Source organism: Symphalangus syndactylus, chromosome 22, assembly GCF_028878055.3.
Source record: "Symphalangus syndactylus isolate Jambi chromosome 22, NHGRI_mSymSyn1-v2.1_pri, whole genome shotgun sequence".
Taxonomy (NCBI): domain Eukaryota; kingdom Metazoa; phylum Chordata; class Mammalia; order Primates; family Hylobatidae; genus Symphalangus; species Symphalangus syndactylus.
The window spans coordinates 77,701,068-77,725,055 of NC_072444.2; positions in this window are offsets into that span (position 1 = coordinate 77,701,068).

Here is a 23,988-nt window from a genome sequence, read left to right on the forward strand (position 1 = left end):
TCAAATATAAACTACACAGAAGCATTCTGTGAAACTTCTTTCTGATCTGAGCATTCAGCTAACAGAGTTAAACCATACTTTTGATTGAGCAGTTTTGAAACACTCTGTCTGTAGAAAATGCAACTGGACATTCGTAGCGGTAAGTGGCTAATAGTGGAAAAAAGAATATGTTCAAATATAAACTACACAGAAGCATTGTATGAAAGTTCTTTCTGTTCTGTGCATTCAACTAACAGAGTTGAACCTTACTTTTGATTGAGCCTTTCTGAAACACTCTTTCTGTAGAAACTGCAATTGGACATTCTGAGCGCTAAGAGGCCTATATTGGGAAAAATAATATCTTCAAATAAAAACTACACAGAAGCTTTGTGTGAAACATATTTCTGATATGTTCATTAAGCTAACAGACTTAAACCATACTTTTGATTGCGCAGTTCTGAACACTATTTCTGTAGAAAATGCAAGTGGACATTCGGAGCGCTAAGAGGGTAATAGTGGAAAAAGGAATATATTCAAATATAAACTACACAGTAGCATTCTGTGAAACTTCTTTCTGTTCTGTGCATTCAACTAACAGAGTTGAACCTTACTTTTGATTGAGCCGTTCTGAAACACTCTTTCTGTAGAAACTGCAATTGGACATGCTAAGCGCTAAGAGGCCTACATTGGGAAAAAGTATATCTTCAAATAAAAACTACACAGATGCATTCTGTGAAACTTATTTCTGATCTGTAAATTCAGTTAACAGAGATAAAACATATTTTTGATTGAGCAGTTATGAAACACTCTTTTTGTAGAAAATGCAAGTGGAGATTCGGAGCGCTAAGAGGGTAATAGTGGAAAAAGGAATGTCTTCAAATATAAACTACACACAATCATTCGGTGAAACTTCTTTCTGATCTGTGCATTCATCTAACAGAGTTAAACCATACTTTTGATTGAGCAGATCTGAACACTCTTTTTGTAGAAAATGCAACTGGACATTTGGAGCGCTAAGAGCGTAGTAGTGGAAAAAGGAATATATTCAAATATAAACCACACAGAAGCATTCTGTGAAACTACTTTCTGATCTGAGCATTCAGGTAACAGACTTAAACCATACTTTTGATTGAGCAGTTTTGAAACACTCTGTCTGTAGAAAATGCAACTGGACATTCGTAGCGCTAAGTGGGTAGTATTGGAAAAAAGAATATGTTCAAATATAAACTACACAGAAGCATTGTATGAAACTTCTTTCTGTTCTGTGCATTCAACTAACAGAGTTGAACCTTACTTTTGATTGAGCCGTTCTGAAACACTCTTTCTGTAGAAACTGAAATTGGACATTCTGAGCGCTAAGAGGCCTATATTGGGAAAAAGAATGTCTACAAATAAAAACTACACAGAAGAATTGTGTGAAACTTCTTTCTGTTCTGTTTGTTCAACTAAAAGAGTTGAACCTTAGTTTTGATTGAGCCGTTCTGAAACACTCTTTCTGTAGAAAATGCAAGTGGAGATTCGGAGCGTTAAGAGGGTAATAGTGGAAAAAGGAATGTCTCCAAATATAAACTACACAGAATCATTCTGTGAAACTTCTTTCTGATCTGTGCATTCAGCTAACAGAGTTAAACCATACTTTTGATTGAGCAGATCTGAACACTCTTTCTGTAGAAAATGCAACTGGACATTTGGAGCGCTAAGAGCGTAGTAGTGGAAAAAGGAATATATTCAAATATAAACTACACAGAAGCTTTCTGTGAAACTTCTTTCTGATCTGAGCATTCAGCTAACAGAGTTAAACCATACTTTTGATTGAGCAGTTTTGAAACACTCTGTCTGTAGAAAATGCAACTGGACATTCGTAGCGCTAAGTGGGTAATAGTGGAAAAAAGAATATGTTCAAATATAAACTACACAGAAGCATTGTATGAAACTTCTTTCTGTTCGGTGCATTCAACTAACAGAGTTGAAACTTACTTTTGATTGAGCCTTTCTGAAACACTCTTTCTGTAGAAACTGCAATTGGACATTCTGAGCGCTAAGAGGCCTATATTGGGAAAAATAATATCTTCAAATAAAAACTACACAGAAGCATTGTGTGAAACTTATTTCTGATATGTTCATTAAGCTAACAGAGTTAAACCATACTTTTGATTGCGCAGTTCTGAACACTCTTTCTGTAGAAAATGCAAGTGGACATTCGGAGCGCTAAGAGGGTAATAGTGGAAAAAGGAATATATTCAAATATAAACTACACAGTAGCATTCTGTGAAAATTCTTTCTGTTCTGTGCATTCAACTAACAGAGTTGAACCTTACTTTTGATTGAGCCGTTCTGAAACACTCTTTCTGTAGAAACTGCAATTGGACATGCTAAGCGCTAAGAGGCCTACATTGGGAAAAAGAATATCTTCAAATAAAAACTACACAGATGCATTCTGTGAAACTTATTTCTGATCTGTAAATTCAGTTAACAGAGATAAAACATATTTTTGATTGAGCAGTTATGAAACACTCTTTTTGTAGAAAATGCAATTGGAGATTCGGAGCGATAAGAGGGTAATAGTGGAAAAAGGAATGTCTTCAAATATAAACTACACAGAATCATTCGTTGAAACTTCTTTCTGATCTGTGCATTCAGCTAACAGAATTAAACCATACTTTTGATTGAGCAGATCTGAACTCTCTTTCTGTAGAAAATGCAACTGGACATTTGGAGCGCTAAGAGCGTAGTAGTGGAAAAAGGAATATATTCAAATATAAACTACACAGAAGCATTGTGTGAAACTTCTTTCTGATCTGAGCATTCAGCTAACAGAGTTAAACCATACTTTTGATTGAGCAGTTTTGAAACACTCTGTCTGTAGAAAATGCAACTGGACATTCGTAGCGCTAAGTGGGTAATAGTGGAAAAAAGAATATGTTCAAATATAAACTACACAGAAGCATTGTGTGAAACTTCTTTCTGTTCTGTGCATTTAACTAACAGAGTTGAACCTTACTTTTGATTGAGCCGTTCTGAAACACTCTTTCTGTAGAAACTGCAATTGGACATTCTGAGCGCTAAGAGGCCTATATTGGGAAAAAGAATATCTTCAAATAAAAACTACACAGATGCATTCTGTGAAACTTATTTCTGATCTGAAAATTCAGTTAACAGAGATAAAACATATTTTTGATTGAGCAGTTATGAAACACTCTTTTTGTAGAAAATGCAAGTGGAGATACGGAGCGCTAAGAGGGTAATAGTGGAAAAAGGAATGTCTTCAAATATAAACTACACAGAATCATTCGGTGAAACTTCTTTCTGATCTGTGCATTCAGCTAACAGAGTTAAACCATACTTTTGATTGAGCAGATCTGAACACTCTTTCTGTAGAAAATGCAACTGGACATTTGGAGCGCTAAGAGCGTAGTAGTGGAAAAAGGAATATATTCAAATATAAACTACACAGAAGCATTCTGTGAAACTTCTTTCTGATCTGAGCTTTCAGCTAACAGAGTTAAACCATACTTTTGATTGAGCAGTTTTGAAACACTCTGTCTGTAGAAAATGCAACTGGACATTCGTAGCGCTAAGTGGGTAATAGTGGAAAAAAGAATATGTTCAAATATAAACTACACAGAAGCATTTTATGAAAGTTCTTTCTGTTCTGTGCATTCAACTAACACAGTTGAACCTTACTTTTGATTGAGCCTTTCTGAAACACTCTTTCTGTAGAAACTGCAATTGGACATTCTGAGCGCTAAGAGGCCTATATTGGGAAAAATAATGTCTTCAAATAAAAACTACACAGAAGCCTTGTGTGAAACTTATTTCTGATATGTTCATTAAGCTAACAGAGTTAAACCATACTTTTGATTGCGCAGTTCTGAACACTCTTTCTGTAGAAAATGCAAGTGGACATTCGGAGCGCTAAGTGGGTAATAGTGGAAAAAAAATATGTTCAAATATAAACTACACAGAAGCATTGTATGAAACTTCTTTCTGTTCTGTGCATTCAACTAACAGAGTTGAACCTTACTTTTGATTGAGCCGTTCTGAAACACTCTTTCTGTAGAAACTGCAATTGGACATTCTGAGCGCTAAGAGGCCTATATTGGGAAAAAGAATGTCTACAAGTAAAAACTACACAGAAGAATTGTGTGAAACTTCTTTCTGTTCTGTTTGTTCAACTGAAAGAGTTGAAACTTAGTTTTGATTGAGCCGTTCTGAAACACTCTTTCTGTAGAAAATGCAAGTGGACATTCGGAGCGCTAAGAGGGTAATAGTGGAAAAAGGAATGTCTCCAAATATAAACTACACAGAATCATTCTGTGAAACTTCTTTCTGATCTGTGCATTCAGCTAACAGAGTTAAACCATACTTTTGATTGAGCAGTTTTGAAACACTCTGTCTGTAGAAAATGCAACTGGACATTCGTAGCGCTAAGTGGGTAATAGTGGAAAAAAGAATATGTTCAAATATAAACTACACAGAAGCATTGTATGAAAATTCTTTCTGTTCTGTGCATTCAACTAACAGAGTTGAACCTTACTTTTGATTGAGCGGTTCTGAAACACTCTTTCTGTAGAAACTGCAATTGGACATTCTGAGCGCTAAGAGGCCTATATTGGGAAAAAGAATGTCTACAAATAAAAACTACACAGAAGAATTGTGTGAAACTTCTTTCTGTTCTGTTTGTTCAAATAAAAGAGTTGAACCTTAGTTTTGATTGAGCCGTTCTGAAACACTCTTTCTGTAGAAACTGCAATTGGACATTCTGAGCGCTAAGAGGCTTATATTGGGAAAAATAATATCTTCAAATAAAAACTACACAGAAGCATTGTGTGAAACTTATTTCTGATATGTTCATTAAGCTAACACAGTTAAACCATACTTTTGATTGCGCAGTTCTGAACACTCTTTCTGTAGAAAATGCAAGTGGACATGCGGAGCGCTAAGAGGGTAATAGTGGAAAAAGGAATATATTCAAATATAAACTACACAGTAGCATTCTGTGAAAATTCTTTCTCTTCTGTGCGTTCAACTAACAGAGTTGAACCTTACATTTGATTGAGCCGTTCTGAAACACTCTTTCTGTAGAAACTGCAATTGGACATGCTAAGCGCTAAGAGGCCTACATTGGGAAAAAGAATATCTTCAAATAAAAACTACACAGATGCATTCTGTGAAACTTATTTCTGATCTGTAAATTCAGTTAACAGAGATAAAACATATTTTTGATTGAGCAGTTATGAAACACTCTTTTTGTAGAAAATGCAAGTGGAGATTCGGAGCGCTAAGTGGGTAATAGTGGAAAAAGGAATGTCTTCAAATATAAACTACACAGAATCATTCGGTGAAACTTCTTTCTGATCTGTGCATTCAGCTAACAGAGCTAAACCATACTTTTGATTGAGCAGATCTGAACACTCTTTCTGTAGAAAATGCAACTGGACATTTGGAGCGCTAAGAGCGTAGTAGTGGAAAAAAGAATATATTCAAATATAAACTACACAGAAGCATTCTGTGAAACTTCTTTCTGATCTGAGCATTCAGCTAACAGAGTTAAACCATACTTTTGATTGAGCAGTTTTGAAACACTCTGTCTGTAGAAAATGCAACTGGACATTCGTAGCGCTAAGTGGGTAATAGTGGAAAAAAGAATATGTTCAAATATAAACTACACAGAAGCATTGTATGTAACTTCTTTCTGTTCTGTGCATTCAACTAACAGAGTTGAACCTTACTTTTGATTGAGCCGTTCTGAAACACTCTTTCTGTAGAAACTGCAATTGGACATTCTGAGCGCTAAGAGGCTTATATTGGGAAAAAGAATGTCTACAAATAAAAACTACACAGAGGAATTGTGTGAAACTTCTTTCTGTTCTGTTTGTACAACTAAAAGTGTTGAACCTTAGTTTTGATTGAGCCGTTCTGAAACACTCTTTCTGTAGAAAATGCAAGTGGAGATTCGGAGCGCTAAGAGGGTAATAGTGGAAAAAGGAATGTCTCCAAATATAAACTACACAGAATCATTCTGTGAAACTTCTTTCTGATCTGTGCATTCAGCTAACAGAGTTAAACCATACTTTTGATTGAGCAGATCTGAACACTCTTTCTGTAGAAAATGCAACTGGACCTTTGGAGCGCTAAGAGAGTAGTAGTGGAAAAAGGAATATATTCAAATATAAACTACATAGAAGCATTCTGTGAAACTTCTTTCTGATCTGAGCATTCAGCTAACAGAGTTAAACCATACTTTTGATTGAGCAGTTTTGAAACACTCTGTCTGTAGAAAATGCAACTGGACATTCGTAGCGCTAAGTGGGTAATAGTTTAAAAAAGAATATGTTCAAATATAAACTACACAGAAGCATTGTATGAAACTTCTTTCTGTTCTGTGCATTCAACTAACAGAGTTGAACCTTACTTTTGATTGAGCCGTTCTGAAACACTCTTTCTGTAGAAACTGCAATTGGACATTCTGAGCGCTAAGAGGCCTATATTGGGAAAAAGAATGTCTACAAATAAAAACTACACAGAATTGTCTGAAACATCTTTCGGTTCTGTTTGTTCAACTAAAAGAGTTGAACCTTAGTTTTGATTGAGCCGTTCTGAAACACTCTTTCTGTAGAAAATGCAAGTGGAGATACGGATTGCTAAGAGGGTAATAGTGGAAAAAGGAATGTCTCCAAATATAAACTACACAGAATCATTCTGTGAAACTTCTTTCTGATCTGTGCATTCAGCTAACAGAGTTAAACCATACTTTTGATTGAGCAGATCTGAACACTCTTTCTGTAGAAAATGCAACTGGACATTTGGAGCGCTAAGAGAGTAGTAGTGGAAAAAGGAATATATTCAAATATAAACTACACAGAAGCATTCTGTGAAACTTCTTTCTGACCTGAGCATTCAGCTAACAGAGTTAAACCATACTTTTGATTGAGCAGTTTTGAAACACTCTGTCTGTAGAGAATGCAACTGGACATTCGTAGCGCTAACTGGGTAATAGTGGAAAAAAGAATATGTTCAAATATAAACTACACAGAAGCATTGTATGAAACTTCTTTCTGTTCTGTGCATTCAACAAACAGAGTTGAACCTTACTTTCCATTGAGCCTTTCTGAAACACTCTTTCTGTAGAAACTGCAATTGGACATTCTGAGCGCTAAGAGGCCTATATTGGGAAAAATAATATCTTCAAATAAAAACTACACAGAAGCATTGTGTGAAACTTATTTCTGATATGTTCATTAAGCTAACACAGTTAAACCATACTTTTGATTGCGCAGTTCTGAACACTCTTTCTGTAGAAAATGCAAGTGGACATTCGGAGCGCTAAGAGGGTAATAGTGGAAAAAGGAATATATTCAAATATAAACTACACAGTAGCATTCTGTGAAACTTCTTTCTGTTCTGTGCATTCAACTAACAGAGTTGAACCTTACTTTTGATTGAGCCGTTCTGAAACACTCTTTCTGTAGAAACTGCAATTGGACATGCTAAGCGCTAAGAGGCCTACATTGGGAAAAAGGGTATCTTCAAATAAAAACTACACAGATGCATTCTGTGAAACTTATTTCTCATCTGTAAATTCAGTTAACAGAGATAAAACATATTTTTGATTGAGCAGTTATGAAACACTCTTTTTGTAGAAAATGCAAGTGGAGATTCGGAGCGCTAAGAGGGTAATAGTGGAAAAAGGAAAGTCTTCAAATATAAACTACACAGAATCATTCGGTGAAACTTCTTTCTGATCTGTGCATTCAGCTAACAGAGTTAAACCATACTTTTGATTGAGCAGATCTGAACACTCTTTCTGTACAAAATGCAACTGGACATTTGGAGCGCTAAGAGCGTAGTAGTGGAAAAAGGAATATATTCAAATATAAACTACACAGAAGCATTCTGTGAAACTTCTTTCTGATCTGAGCACTCAGCTAACAGAGTTAAACCATACTTTTGATTGAGCAGTTTTGAAACACTCTGTCTGTAGAAAATGCAACTGGACATTCGTAGGGCTAAGTGGGTAATAGTGGAAAAAAGAATATGTTCAAATATAAACTACACAGAAGCATTGTATGAAACTTCTTTCTGTTCTGTGCATTCAACTAACAGAGTTGAACCTTACTTTTGATTGAGCCTTTCTGAAACACTCTTTCTGTAGAAACTGCAATTGGACATTCTGAGCGCTAAGAGGCCTATATTGGGAAAAATAATATCTTCAAATAAAAACTACACAGAAGCATTGTGTGAAACATTTTTCTGATATGTTCATTAAGCTAACAGAGTTAAACCATACTTTTGATTGCGCAGTTCTGAACACTCTTTCTGTAGAAAATGCAAGTGGACATTCGGAGCGCTAAGAGGGTAGTAGTGGAAAAAGGAATATATTCAAATATAAACTACACAGTAGCATTCTGTGAAACTTCTTTCTGTTCTGTGCATTCAACTAACAGAGTTGAACCTTACTTTTGATTGAGCCGTTCTGAAACACTCTTTCTGTAGAAACTGCAATTGGACATGCTAAGCGCTAAGAGGCCTACATTGGGAAAAAGAATATCTTCAAATAAAAACTACACAGATGCATTCTGTGAAACTTATTTCTGATCTGTAAATTCAGTTAACAAAGATAAAACATATTTTTGATTGAGCAGTTATGAAACACTCTTTTTGTAGAAAATGCAAGTGGAGATTCGGAGCGCTAAGAGGGTAATAGTGGAAAAAGTAATGTCTTCAAATATAAACTACACAGAATCATTCGGTGAAACTTCTTTCTGATCTGTGCATTCAGCTAACAGAGTTAAACCATACTTTTGATTGAGCAGATCTGAACACTCTTTCTGTAGAAAATGCAACTGGACATTTGGAGCGCTAAGAGCGTAGTAGTGGAAAAAGGAATATATTCAAATATAAACTACACAGAAGCATTCTGTGAAACTTCTTTCTGATCTGAGCATTCAGCTAACAGAGTTAAACCATACTTTTGATTGAGCAGTTTTGAAACACTCTGTCTGTAGAAAATGCAACTGGACATTCGTAGCGCTAAGTGGGTAATAGTGGAAAAAAGAATATGTTCAAATATAAACTACACAGAAGCATTGTATGAAAATTCTTTCTGTTCTGTGCATTCAACTAACAGAGTTGAACCTTACTTTTGATTGAGCCGTTCTGAAACACTCTTTCTGTAGAAACTGCAATTGGACATTCTGAGCGCTAAGAGGCCTATATTGGGAAAAAGAATGTCTACAAATAAAAACTACACAGAAGAATTGTGTGAAACTTCTTTCTGTTCTGTTTGTTCAAATAAAAGAGTTGAACCTTAGTTTTGATTGAGCCGTTCTGAAACACTCTTTCTGTAGAAAATGCAAGTGGAGATTCGGAGCGCTAAGAGGGTAGTAGTGGAAAAGGAATGTCTCCAAATATAAACTACACAGAATCATTCTGTGAAACTTCTTTCTGATCTGTGCATTCAGCTAACAGAGTTAAACCATACTTTTGATTGAGTAGATCTGAACACTCTTTCTGTAGAAAATGCAACTGGACATTTGGAGCGCTAAGAGCGTAGTAGTGGAAAAAGGAATATATTCAAATATAAACTACACAGAAGCATTCTGTGAAACTTCTTTCTGATCTGAGCATTCAGCTAACAGAGTTAAACCATACATTGGATTGAGCAGTTTTGAAACACTCTGTCTGTAGAAAATGCAACTGGACATTCGTAGCACTAAGTGGGTAATAGTGGAAAAAAGAATATGTTCAAATATAAACTACACAGAAGCATTGTATGAAACTTCTTTCTGTTCTGTGCATTCAACTAACAGAGTTGAACCTTACTTTTGATTGAGCCGTTCTGAAACACTCTTTCTGTAGAAACTGCAATTGGACATTCTGAGCGCTAAGAGGCCTATATTGGGAAAAAGAATGTCTACAAATAAAAACTACACAGAAGAATTGTGTGAAACTTCTTTCTGTTCTGTTTGTTCAACTAAAAGAGTTGAACCTTAGTTTTGATTGAGCCGTTCTGAAACACTCTTTCTGTAGAAAATGCAAGTGGACATTCGGAGCGCTAAGAGGGTAATAGTGGAAAAAGGAATATATTCAAATATAAACTACACAGTAGCATTCTGTGAAAATTCTTTCTGTTCTGTGCATTCAACTAACAGAGTTGAACCTTACTTTTGATTGAGCCGTTCTGAAACACTCTTTCTGTAGAAACTGCAATTGGACATGCTAAGCGCTAAGAGGCCTACATTGGGAAAAAGAATATCTTCAAATAAAAACTACACAGATGCATTCTGTGAAACTTATTTCTGATCTGTAAATTCAGTTAACAGAAATAAAACATATTTTTGATTGAGCAGTTATGAAACACTCTTTTTGTAGAAAATGCAAGTGGAGATTCGGAGCGCTAAGAGGGTAATAGGGGAAAAAGGAATGTCTTCAAATATAAACTACACAGAAACATTCGGTGAAACTTCTTTCTGATCTGTGCATTCAGCTAACAGAGTTAAACCATACTTTTGATTGAGCAGATCTGAACACTCTTTCTGTAGAAAATGCAACTGGACATTTGGAGCGCTAAGAGCGTAGTAGTGGAAAAAGGAATATATTCAAATATAAACTACACAGAAGCATTCTGTGAAAATTCTTTCTGATCTGAGCATTCAGCTAACAGAGTTAAACCGTACTTTTGATTGAGCAGTTTTGAAACACTCTGTCTGTAGAAAATGCAACTGGACATTCGTAGCGCTAAGTGGGTAATAGTGGAAAAAAGAATATGTTCAAATATAAACTACACAGAAGCATTGTATGAAACTTCTTTCTGTTCTGTGCATTCAACTAACAGAGTTGAACCTTACTTTTGATTGAGCCGTTCTGAAACACTCTTTCTGTAGAAACTGCAATTGGACATTCTGAGCGCTAAGAGGCCTATATTGGGAAAAAGAATGTCTACAAATAAAAACTACACAGAAGAATTGTGTGAAACTTCTTTCTGTTCTGTTTGTTCAACTAAAAGTGTTGAACCTTAGTTTTGATTGAGCCGTTTTGAAACACTCTTTCTGTAGAAAATGCAAGTGGAGATTTGGAGCGCTAAGAGGGTAATAGTGGAAAAGGAATGTCTCCAAATATAAACTACACAGAATCATTCTGTGAAACTTCTTTCTGATCTGTGCATTCAGCTAACAGAATTAAACCATACTTTTGATTGAGCAGATCTGAACACTCTTTCTGTAGAAAATGCAACTGGACATCTGGAGCGCTAAGAGAGTAGTAGTGGAAAAAGGAATATATTCAAATATAAACTACACAGAAGCATTCTGTGAAACTTCTTTCTGATCTGAGCATTCAGCTAACAGAGTTAAACCATACTTTTGATTGAGCAGTTTTGAAACACTCTGTCTGTAGAAAATGCAACTGGACATTCGTAGCGCTAAGTGGGTAATAGTGGAAAAAAGAATATGTTCAAATATAAACTACACAGAAGCATTGTATGAAACTTATTTCTGTTCTGTGCATTCAACTAACAGAGTTGAACCTTACTTTTGATTGAGCCGTTCTGAAACACTCTTTCTGTAGAAACTGCAATTGGACATTCTGAGCGCTAAGATGCCTATATTGGGAAAAAAAATATCTTCAAATAAAAACTACACAGAAGCATTGTGTGAAACTTATTACTGATATGTTCATTAAGCTAACAGAGTTAAACCATACTTTTGATTGCGCAGTTCTGAACACTCTTTCTGTAGAGAATGCAAATGGACATTCGGAGCGCTAAGAGGGTAATACTGGAAAAAGGAATATATTCAAATATAAACTACACAGTAGCATTCTGTGAAAATTCTTTCTGTTCTGTGCATTCAACTAACAGAGTTGAACCTTACTTTTGATTGAGCCGTTCTGAAACACTCTTTCTGTAGAAACTGCAATTGGACATGCTAAGCGCTAAGAGGCCTATATTGGGAAAAAGAATATCTTCAAATAAAAACTACACAGATGCATTCTGTGAAACTTATTTCTGATCTGTAAATTCAATTAACAGAGATAAAACATATTTTTGATTGAGCAGTTATGAAACACTCTTTTTGTAGAAAATGCAAGTGGAGATTCGGAGCGCTAAGAGGGTAATAGTGGAAAAAGGAATGTCTTCAAATATAAACTACACAGAATCATTCGGTGAAACTTCTTTCTGATCTGTGCATGCAGCTAACAGAGTTAAACCATACTTTTGATTGAGCAGATCTGAACACTCTTTCTGTAGAAAATGCAACTGGACATTTGGAGCGCTAAGAGAGTAGTAGTGGAAAAAGGAATATATTCAAATATAAACTACACAGAAGCATTGTGTGAAACTTCTTTCTGTTCTGTGCATTCAACTAACAGACTTGAACCTTACTTTTGATTGAGCCTTTCTGAAACACTCTTTCTGTAGAAACTGCAATTGGACATTCTGAGCGCTAAGAGGCCTATATTGGGAAAAATAATATCTTCAAATAAAAACTACACAGAAGCATTGTGTGAAACTTATTTCTGATATGTTCATTAAGCTAACAGAGTTAAACCATACATTTGATTGCGCAGTTCTGAACACTCTTTCTGTAGAAAATGCAAGTGGACATTCGGAGCGCTAAGAGGGTAATAGTGGAAAAAGGAATATATTCAAATATAAACTACACAGTAGCATTCTGTGAAACTTCTTTCTGTTCTGTGCATTCAACTAACAGAGTTGAACCTTACTTTTGATTGAGCCGTTCTGAAACACTCTTTCTGTAGAAACTGCAATTGGACATGCTAAATGCTAAGAGGCCTACATTGGGAAAAAGGATATCTTCAAATAAAAACTACACAGATGCATTCTGTGAAACTTATTTCTCATCTGTAAATTCAGTTAACAGAGATAAAACATATTTTTGATTGAGCAGTTATGAAACACTCTTTTTGTAGAAAATGCAAGTGGAGATTCGGAGCACTAAGAGGGTAATAGTGGAAAAAGGAAAGTCTTCAAATATAAACTACACAGAATCATTCGGTGAAACTTCTTTCTGATCTGTGCATTCAGCTAACAGAGTTAAACCATACTTTTGATTGAGCAGATCTGAACACTCTTTCTGTACAAAATGCAACTGGACATTTGGAGCGCTAAGAGCCTAGTAGTGGAAAAAGGAATATATTCAAATATAAACTACACAGAAGCATTCTGTGAAACTTCTTTCTGATCTGAGCACTCAGCTAACAGAGTTAAACCATGCTTTTGATTGAGCAGTTTTGAAACACTCTGTCTGTAGAAAATGCAACTGGACATTCGTAGCGCTAAGTGGGTAATAGTGGAAAAAAGAATATGTTCAAATATAAACTACACAGAAGCATTGTATGAAACTTCTTTCTGTTCTGTGCATTCAACTAACAGAGTTGAACCTTACTTTTGATTGAGCCGTTCTGAAACACTCTTTCTGTAGAAACTGCAATTGGACATTCTGAGCGCTAAGAGGCCTATATTGGGAAAAATAATATCTTCAAATAAAAACTACACAGAAGCATTGTGTGAAACATTTTTCTGATATGTTCATTAAGCTAACAGAGTTAAACCATACTTTTGATTGCGCAGTTCTGAACACTCTTTCTGTAGAAAATGCAAGTGGACATTCGGAGCGCTAAGAGGGTAGTAGTGGAAAAAGGAATATATTCAAATATAAACTACACAGTAGCATTCTGTGAAACTTCTTTCTGTTCTGTGCATTCAACTAACAGAGTTGAAGCTTACTTTTGATTGAGCCGTTCTGAATCACTCTTTCTGTAGAAACTGCAATTTGACATGCTAAGCGCTAAGAGGCCTACATTGGGAAAAAGAATATCTTCAAATAAAAACTACACAGATGCATTCTGTGAAACTTATTTCTGATCTGTAAATTCAGTTAACAGAGATAAAACATATTTTTGATTGAGCAGTTATGAAACACTCTTTTTGTAGAAAATGCAAGTGGAGATTCGGAGCGCTAAGAGGGTAATAGTGGAAAAAGGAATGTCTTCAAATATAAACTACACAGAATCATTCGGTGAAACTTCTTTCTGATCTGTGCATTCAGCTAACAGAGTTAAACCATACTTTTGATTGAGCAGATCTGAACACTCTTTCTGTAGAAAATGCAACTGGACATTTGGAGCGCTAAGAGCGTAGTAGTGGAAAAAGGAATATATTCAAATATAAACTACACAGAAGCATTCTGTGAAACTTCTTTCTGATCTGAGCATTCAGCTAACAGAGTTAAACCATACTTTTGATTGAGCAGTTTTGAAACACTCTGTCTGTAGAAAATGCAACTGGACATTCGTAGCGCTAAGTGGTTAATAGTGGAAAAAAGAATATGTTCAAATATAAACTACACAGAAGCATTGTATGAAAATTCTTTCTGTTCTGTGCATTCAACTAACAGAGTTGAACCTTACTTTTGATTGAGCCGTTCTGAAACACTCTTTCTGTAGAAACTGCAATTGGACATTCTGAGCGCTAAGAGGCCTATATTGGGAAAAAGAATGTCTACAAATAAAAACTACACAGAAGAATTGTGTGAAACTTCTTTCTGTTCTGTTTGTTCAACTAAAAGAGTTGAACCTTAGTTTTGATTGAGCCGTTCTGAAACACTCTTTCTGTAGAAAATACAAGTGGAGATTCGGAGCGCTAAGAGGGTAATAGTGGAAAAGGAATGTCTCCAAATATAAACTACACAGAATCATTCTGTGAAACTTCTTTCTGATCTGTGCATTCAGCTAACAGAGTTAAACCATACTTTTGATTGAGCAGATCTGAACACTCTTTCTGTAGAAAATGCAACTGGACATTTGGAGCGCTAAGAGAGTAGTAGTGGAAAAAGGAATATATTCAAATATAAACTACACAGAAGCATTCTGTGAAACTTCTTTCTGATCTGAGCATTCAGCTAACAGAGGTAAACCATACTTTTGATTGAGCGGTTTTGAAACACTCTGTCTGTAGAAAATGCAACTGGACATTCGTAGCGCTAAGTGGGTAATAGTGGAAAAAAGAATATGTTCAAATATAAACTACACAGAAGCATTGTATGAAACTTCTTTCTGTTCTGTGCATTCAACTAACAGAGTTGAACCTTACTTTTGATTGAGGCTTTCTGAAACACTCTTTCTGTAGAAACTGCAATTGGACATTCTGAGCGCTAAGAGGCCTATATTGGGAAAAATAATATCTTCAAATAAAAACTACACAGAAGCATTGTGTGAAACTTATTTCTGATATGTTGATTAAGCTAACAGAGTTAAACCATACTTTTGATTGCGCAGTTCTGAACACTCTTTCTGTAGAAAATGCAAGTGGACATTCGGAGCGCTAAGAGGGTAATAGTGGAAAAAGGAATATATTCAAATATAAACTACACAGTAGCATTCTGTGAAAATTCTTTCTGTTCTGTGCATTCAACTAACAGAGTTGAACCTTACTTTTGATTGAGCCGTTCTGAAACACTCTTTCTGTAGAAACTGCAATTGGACATGCTAAGCGCTAAGAGGCGTACATTGGGAAAAAGAATATCTTCAAATAAAAAATACACAGATGCATTCTGTGAAACTTATTTCTGATCTGTAAATTCAGTTAACAGAAATAAAACATATTTTTGATTGAGCAGTTATGAAACACTATTTTGTAGAAAATGCAAGTGGAGATTCGGAGCGCTAAGAGGGTAAAAGGGGAAAAAGGAATGTCTTCAAATATAAACTACACAGAATCATTCGGTGAAACTTCTTTCTGATCTGTGCATTCAGCTAACAGAGTTAAACCATACTTTTGATTGAGCAGATCTGAACACTCTTTCTGTAGAAAATGCAAATGGACATTTGGAGCGCTAAGAGCGTAGTAGTGGAAAAAGGAATATATTCATATATAAACTACACAGAAGCATTCTGTGAAACTTCTTTCTGATCTGAGCATTCAGCTAACAGAGTTAAACCATACTTTTGATTGAGCAGTTTTGAAACACTCTGTAGAAAATGCAACTGGACATTCGTAGCGCTAAGTGGGTAATAGTGGAAAAAAGAATATGTACAAATATAAACTACACAGAAGCATTGTATGAAACTTCTTTCTGTTCTGTGCATTCAACTAACAGAGTTGAACCTTACTTTTGATTGAGCCGTTCTGAAACACTCTTTCTGTAGAAACTGCAATTGGACATTCTGAGCGCTAAGAGGCCTATATTGGGAAAAAGAATGTCTACAAATAAAAACTACACAGAAGAATTGTGTGAAACTTCTTTCTGTTCTGTTTGTTCAACTAAAAGAGTTGAACCTTAGTTTTGATTGAGCCGTTCTGAAACACTCTTTCTGTAGAAAATGCAAGTGGAGATTCGGAGCGCTAAGAGGGTAATAGTGGAAAAGGAATGTCTCCAAACATAAACTACACAGAATCATTCTGTGAAACTTCTTTCTGATCTGTGCATTCAGCTAACAGAGTTAAACCATACTTTTGATTGAGCAGATCTGAACACTCTTTCTGTAGAAAATGCAACTGGACATTTGGAGCGCTAAGAGAGTAGTAGCGGAAAAAGGAATATATTCAAATATAAACTACACAGAAGCATTCTGTGAAACTTCTTTCTGATCTGAGCATTCAGCTAACAGAGTTAAACCATACTTTTGATTGAGCAGTTTTGAAACTCTCTGTCTGTAGAAAATGCAACTGGACATTCGTAGCGCTAAGTGGGTAATAGTGGAAAAAAGAATATGTTCAAATATAAACTACACAGAAGCATTGTATGAAACTTCTTTCTGTTCTGTGCATTCAACTAACAGAGTTGAACCTTACTTTTGATTGAGCCTTTCTGAAACACTCTTTCTGTAGAAACTGCAATTGGACATTCTGAGCACTAAGAGGCCTATATTGGGAAAAATAATATCTTCAAATAAAAACTACACAGAAGCATTGTGTGAAACTTATTACTGATATGTTCATTAAGCTAACAGAGTTAAACCATACTTTTGATTGCGCAGTTCTAAACACTCTTTCTGTAGAAAATGCAAATGGACATTCGGAGCGCTAAGAGGGTAACACTGGAAAAAGGAATATATTCAAATATAAACTACACAGTACCATTCTGTGAAAATTCTTTCTGTTCTGTGCATTCAACTAACAGAGTTGAACCTTACTTTTGATTGACCGTTCTGAAACACTCTTTCTGTAGAAACTGCAATTGGACATGCTAAGCGCTAAGAGGCCTATATTGGGAAAAAGAATATCTTCAAATAAAAACTACACAGATGCATTCTGTGGAACTTATTTCTGATCTGTAAATTTAGTTAACAGAGATAAAACATATTTTTGATTGAGCAGTTATGAAACACTCTTTTTGTAGAAAATGCAAGTGGAGATTCGGAGCGCTAAGAGGGTAATAGTGGAAAAAGGAATGTCTTCAAATATAAACTACACAGAATCATTCGGTGAAACTTCTTTCTGATCTGTGCATGCAGCTAACAGAGTTAAACCATACTTTTGATTGAGCAGATCTGAACACTCTTTCTGTAGAAAATGCAACTGGACATTTGGAGCGCTAAGAGCGTAGTAGTGGAAAAAGGAATATATTCAAATATAAACTACACAGAAGCATTCGGTGAAACTTCTTTCTGATCTGTGCATTCAGCTAACAGAGTTAAAACATACTTTTGATTGAGGAGATCTGAACACTCTTTCTGTAGAAAATGCAACTGGACATTTGAAGCGCTAAGACCGTAGTAGTGGAAAAAGGAATATATTCAAATATAAACTACACAGAAGCATTCTGTGAAACTTTTTTGTGATCTGAGCATTCAGCTAACAGAGTTAAACCTTACTTTTGATTGAGCAGTTTTGAAACACTCTGTCTGTAGAAAATGCAACTGGACATTCGTAGCGCTAAGTGGGTAATAGTGGAAAAAAGAATATGTTCAAATATAAACTACACAGAAGCATTGTATGAAACTTCTTTCTGTTCTGTGCATTCAACTAACAGAGTTGAACCTTACTTCTGATTGAGCCGTTCTGAAACACTCTTTCTGTAGAAACTGCAATTGGACATTCTGAGCGCTAAGAGGCCTATATTGGGAAAAAGAATGTCTACAAATAAAAACTACACAGAAGAATTGTGTGAAACTTCTTTCTGTTCTGTTTGTTCAACTAAAAGAGTTGAACCTTAGTTTTGATTGAGCCGTTCTGAAACACTCTTTCTTTAGAAAATGCAAGTGGACATTCGGAGCGCTAAGAGGGTAAAAGTGGAAAAAGGAATGTCTCCAAATATAAACTACACAGAATCATTCTGTGAAACTTCTTTCTGATCTGTGCATTCAGCTAACAGAGTTAAACAATATTTTAATTGAGCAGATCTGAACACACTTTCTGTAGAAAATGCAAATGGACATTTGGAGCGCTAAGAGAGTAGTAGTGGAAAAAGGAATATATTCAAATATAAACTACACAGAAGCATTCTGTGAAACTTCTTTCTGATCTGAGCATTCAGCTAACAGAGTTAAACCATACTTTTGATTGAGCAGTTTTGAAACACTCTGTCTGTAGAAAATGCAACTGGACATTCGTAGCGCTAAGTGGGTAATAGTGGAAAAAAAAATATGTTCAAATATAAACTACACAGAAGCATTGTATGAAACTTCTTTCTGTTCTGTGCATTCAACTAACAGAGTTGAACCTGACTTTTGATTGAGCCTTTCTGAAACACTCTTTCTGTAGAAACTGCAATTGGACATTCTGAGCGCTAAGAGGCCTATATTGGGAAAAATAATATCTTCAAATAAAAACTACACAGAAGCATTGTGTGAAACTTATTTCTGATATGTTCATTAAGCTAACAGAGTTAAACCATGCTTTTGATTGCGCAGTTCTGAACACTCTTTCTGTAGAAAATGCAAGTGGACATTCGGAGCGCTAAGAGGGTAATAGTGGAAAAAGGAATATATTCAAATATAAACTACACAGTAGCATTCTATGAAAATTCTTTCTGTTCTGTGCGTTCAACTAACAGAGTTGAACCTTACTTTTGATTGAGCCGTTCTGAAACACTCTTTCTGTAGAAACTGCAATTGGACATGCTAAGCGCTAAGAGGCCTACATTGGGAAAAAGAATATCTTCAAATAAAAACTACACAGATGCATTCTGTGAAACTTATTTCTGATCTGTAAATTCAGTTAACAGAGATAAAATATATTTTTGATTGAGCAGTTATGAAACACTCTTTTTGTAGAAAATGCAAGTGGAGATTCGGAGCGCTAAGAGGGTAATAGTGGAAAAAGGAATATCTTCAAATATAAACTACACAGAATCATTCGGTGAAACTTCTTTCTGATCTGTGCATTCAGCTAACAGAGTTAAACCATACTTTTGATTGAGCAGATCTGAACACTCTTTCTGTAGAAAATGCAACTGGACATTTGGAGCGCTAAGAGAGTAGTAGTGGAAAAAGGAATATATTCAAATATAAACTACACAGAAGCATTCTGTGAAACTTCTTTCTGATCTGAGCATTCAGCTAACAGAGTTAAACCATACTTTTGATTGAGCAGTTTTGAAACACTCTGTCTGTAGAAAATGCAACTGGACATTCGTAGCGCTAAGTGGGTAATAGTGGAAAAAAGAATATGTTCAAATATAAACTACACAGAAGCGTTGTATGAAACTTCTTTCTGTTCTGTGCATTCAACTAACAGAGTTGAACCTTACTTTTGATTGAGCCTTTCTGAAACACTCTTTCTGTAGAAACTGCAATTGGACATTCTGAGCGCTAAGAGGCCTATATTGGGAAAAATAATATCTTCAAATAAAAACTACACAGAAGCATTGGGTGAAACTTATTTCTGATATGTTCATTAAGCTAACAGAGTTAAACCATACTTTTGATTGCGCAGTTCTGAACACTCTTTCTGTAGAAAATGCCAGTGGACATTCGGAGCGCTAAGAGTTTAATAGTGGAAAAAGGAATATATTCAAATATAAACTACACAGTAGCATTCTGTGAAAATTCTTTCTGTTCTGTGTATTCAACTAACTGAGTTGAACCTTACTTTTGATTGAGCCGTTCTGAAACACTCTTTCTGTAGAAACTGCAATTGGACATTCTGAGCGCTAAGAGGCCTATATTGGGAAAAAGAATATCTTCAAATAAAAACTACACAGATGCATTCTGTGAAACTTATTTCTGATCTGTAAATTCAGTTAACAGAGATAAAACATATTTTTGATTGAGCAGTTATGAAACACTCTTTTTGTAGAAAATGCAAGTGGAGATTCGGAGCGCTAAGAGGGTAATAGTGGAAAAAGCAATGTCTTCAAATATAAACTACACAGAATCATTCGGTGAAACTTCTTTCTGATCTGTGCATTCAGCTAACAGAGTTAAACCATACTTTTGATTGAGCAGATCTGAACACTCTTTCTGTAGAAAATGCAACTGGACATTTGGAGCGCTAAGAGCGTAGTAGTGGAAAAAGGAATATATTCAAACATAAACTACACAGAAGCATTCTGTGAAACTTCTTTCTGATCTGAGCATTCAGCTAACAGAGTTAAAACATACTTTTGATTGACCAGTTTTGAAACACTGTGTCTGTAGAAAATGCAACTGGACATTCGTAGCGCTAAGTGGGTAATAGTGGAAAAAAGAATATGTTCAAATATAAACTACACAGAAGCATTGTATGAAACTTCTTTCTGTTCTGTGCATTCAACTAACAGAGTTGAACCTTACATTTGATTGAGCCGTTCTGAAACACTCTTTCTGTAGAAACTGCAATTGGACATTCTGAGCGGTAAGAGGCCTATATTGGGAAAAAGAATGTCTACAAATAAAAACTACACAGAAGAATTGTGTGAAACTTCTTTCTGTTCTGTTTGTTCAACTAAAAGCGTTGAACCTTACTTTTGATTGAGCCGTTTTGAAACACTCTTTCTGTAGAAACTGCAATTGGACATTCTGAGCGCTAAGAGGCCTATATTGGGAAAAAGAATGTCTACAAATAAAAACTACACAGAAGAATTGTGTGAAACTTCTTTCTGTTCTGTTTGTTCAACTAAAAGAGTTGAACCTTAGTTTTGATTGAGCCGTTCTGAAACACTCTTTCTGTAGAAAATGCAAGTGGAGATTCGGATCGCTAAGAGGGTAATAGTGGAAAAAGGAATGTCTCCAAATATAAACTACACAGAATCATTCTGTGAAACTTCTTTCTGATCTGTGCATTCAGCTAACAGAGTTAAACCATACTTTTGATTGAGCAGATCTGAACACTCTTTCTGTAGAAAATGCAACTGGACATTTGGAGCGCTAAGAGAGTAGTAGTGGAAAAAGGAATATATTCAAATATAAACTACACAGAAGCATTCTGTGAAACTTCTTTCTGACCTGAGCATTCAGCTAACAGAGTTAAACCATACTTTTGATTGAGCAGTTTTGAAACACTCTGTCTGTAGAGAATGCAACTGGACATTCGTAGCGCTAACTGGGTAATAGTGGAAAAAAGAATATGTTCAAATATAAACTACACAGAAGCATTGTATGAAACTTCTTTCTGTTCTGTGCATTCAACTAACAGAGTTGAACCTTACTTTTCATTGAGCCTTTCTGAAACACTCTTTCTGTAGAAACTGCAATTGGACATTCTGAGCGCTAAGAGGCCTATATTGGGAAAAATAATATCTTCAAATAAAACTACACAGAAGCATTGTGTGAAACTTATTTCTGATATGTTCATTAAGCTAACAGAGTTAAACCATACTTTTGATTGCGCAGTTCTGAACACTCTTTCTGTAGAAAATGCAAGTGGACATTCGGAGCGCTAAGAGGGTAATAGTGGAAAAAGGAATATATTCAAATATAAACTACACAGTAGCATTCTGTGAAACTTCTTTCTGTTCTGTGCATTCAACTAACAGAGTTGAACTTTACTTTTGATTGAGCCGTTCTGAAACACTCTTTCTGTAGAAACTGCAATTGGACATGCTAAGCGCTAAGAGGCCTACATTGGGAAAAAGAATATCTTCAAATAAAAACTACACAGATGCATTCTGTGAAACTTATTTCTCATCTGTAAATTCAGTTAACAGAGATAAAACATATTTTTGATTGAGCAGTTATGAAACCCTCTTTTTGTAGAAAATGCAAGTGGAGATTCGGAGCACTAAGAGGGTAATAGTGGAAAAAGGAATGTCTTCAAATATAAACTACACAGAATCATTCGGTGAAACTTCTTTCTGATCTGTGCATTCAGCTAACAGAGTTAAACCATACTTTTGATTGAGCAGATCTGAACACTCTTTCTGTAGAAAATGCAACTGGACATTTGGAGCGCTAAGAGCGTAGTAGTGGAAAAAGGAATATATTCAAATATAAACTACACAGAAGCATTCTGTGAAACTTCTTTCTGATCTGAGCATTCAGCTAACAGAGTTAAACCATACTTTTGATTGAGCAGTTTAGAAACACTCTGTCTGTAGAAAATGCAACTGGACATTCGTAGCGCTAAGTGAGTAATAGTGGAAAAAAGAATATGTTCAAATATAAACTACACAGAAGCATTGTATGAAACTTCTCTCTGTTCTGTGCATTCAACTAACAGAGTTGAACCTTACTTTTGATTGAGCCGTTCTGAAACACTCTTTCTGTAGAAACTGCAATTGGACATTCTGAGTGCTAAGAGGCCTATATTGGGAAAAAGAATGTCTACAAATAAAAACTACACAGAAGAATTGTGTGAAACTTCTTTCTGTTCTGTTTGTTCAACTGAAAGAGTTGAACCTTAGTTTTGATTGAGCCGTTCTGAAACACTCTTTCTGTAGAAAATGCAAGTGGAGATTCGGAGCGCTAAGAGGGTAATAGTGGAAAAAGGAATGTCTCCAAATATAAACTACACAGAATCATTCTCTGAAACTTCTTTCTGATCTGTGCATTCAGCTAACAGAGTTAAACCATACTTTTGATTGAGCAGATCTGAACACTCTTTCTGTAGAAAATGCAACTGGACATTTGGAGCGCTAAGAGAGTAGTAGTGGAAAAAGGAATATATTCAAATATAAACTACACAGAAGCATTCTGTGAAACTTCTTTCTGATCTGAGCATTCAGCTAACAGAGTTAAACCATACTTTTGATTGAGCAGTTTTGAAACACTCTGTCTGTAGAAAATGCAACTGGACATTCGTAGCGGTAAGTGGCTAATAGTGGAAAAAAGAATATGTTCAAATATAAACTACACAGAAGCATTGTATGAAAGTTCTTTCTGTTCTGTGCATTCAACTAACAGAGTTGAACCTTACTTTTGATTGAGCCTTTCTGAAACACTCTTTCTGTAGAAACTGCAATTGGACATTCTGAGCGCTAAGAGGCCTATATTGGGAAAAATAATATCTTCAAATAAAAACTACACAGAAGCTTTGTGTGAAACATATTTCTGATATGTTCATTAAGCTAACAGAGTTAAACCATACTTTTGATTGCGCAGTTCTGAACACTATTTCTGTAGAAAATGCAAGTGGACATTCGGAGCGCTAAGAGGGTAATAGTGGAAAAAGGAATATATTCAAATATAAACTACACAGTAGCATTCTGTGAAACTTCTTTCTGTTCTGTGCATTCAACTAACAGAGTTGAACCTTACTTTTGATTGAGCCGTTCTGAAACACTCTTTCTGTAGAAACTGCAATTGGACATGCTAAGCGCTAAGAGGCCTACATTGGGAAAAAGTATATCTTCAAATAAAAACTACACAGATGCATTCTGTGAAACTTATTTCTGATCTGTAAATTCAGTTAACAGAGATAAAACATATTTTTGATTGAGCAGTTATGAAACACTCTTTTTGTAGAAAATGCAAGTGGAGATTCGGAGCGCTAAGAGGGTAATAGTGGAAAAAGGAATGTCTTCAAATATAAACTACACACAATCATTCGGTGAAACTTCTTTCTGATCTGTGCATTCATCTAACAGAGTTAAACCATACTTTTGATTGAGCAGATCTGAACACTCT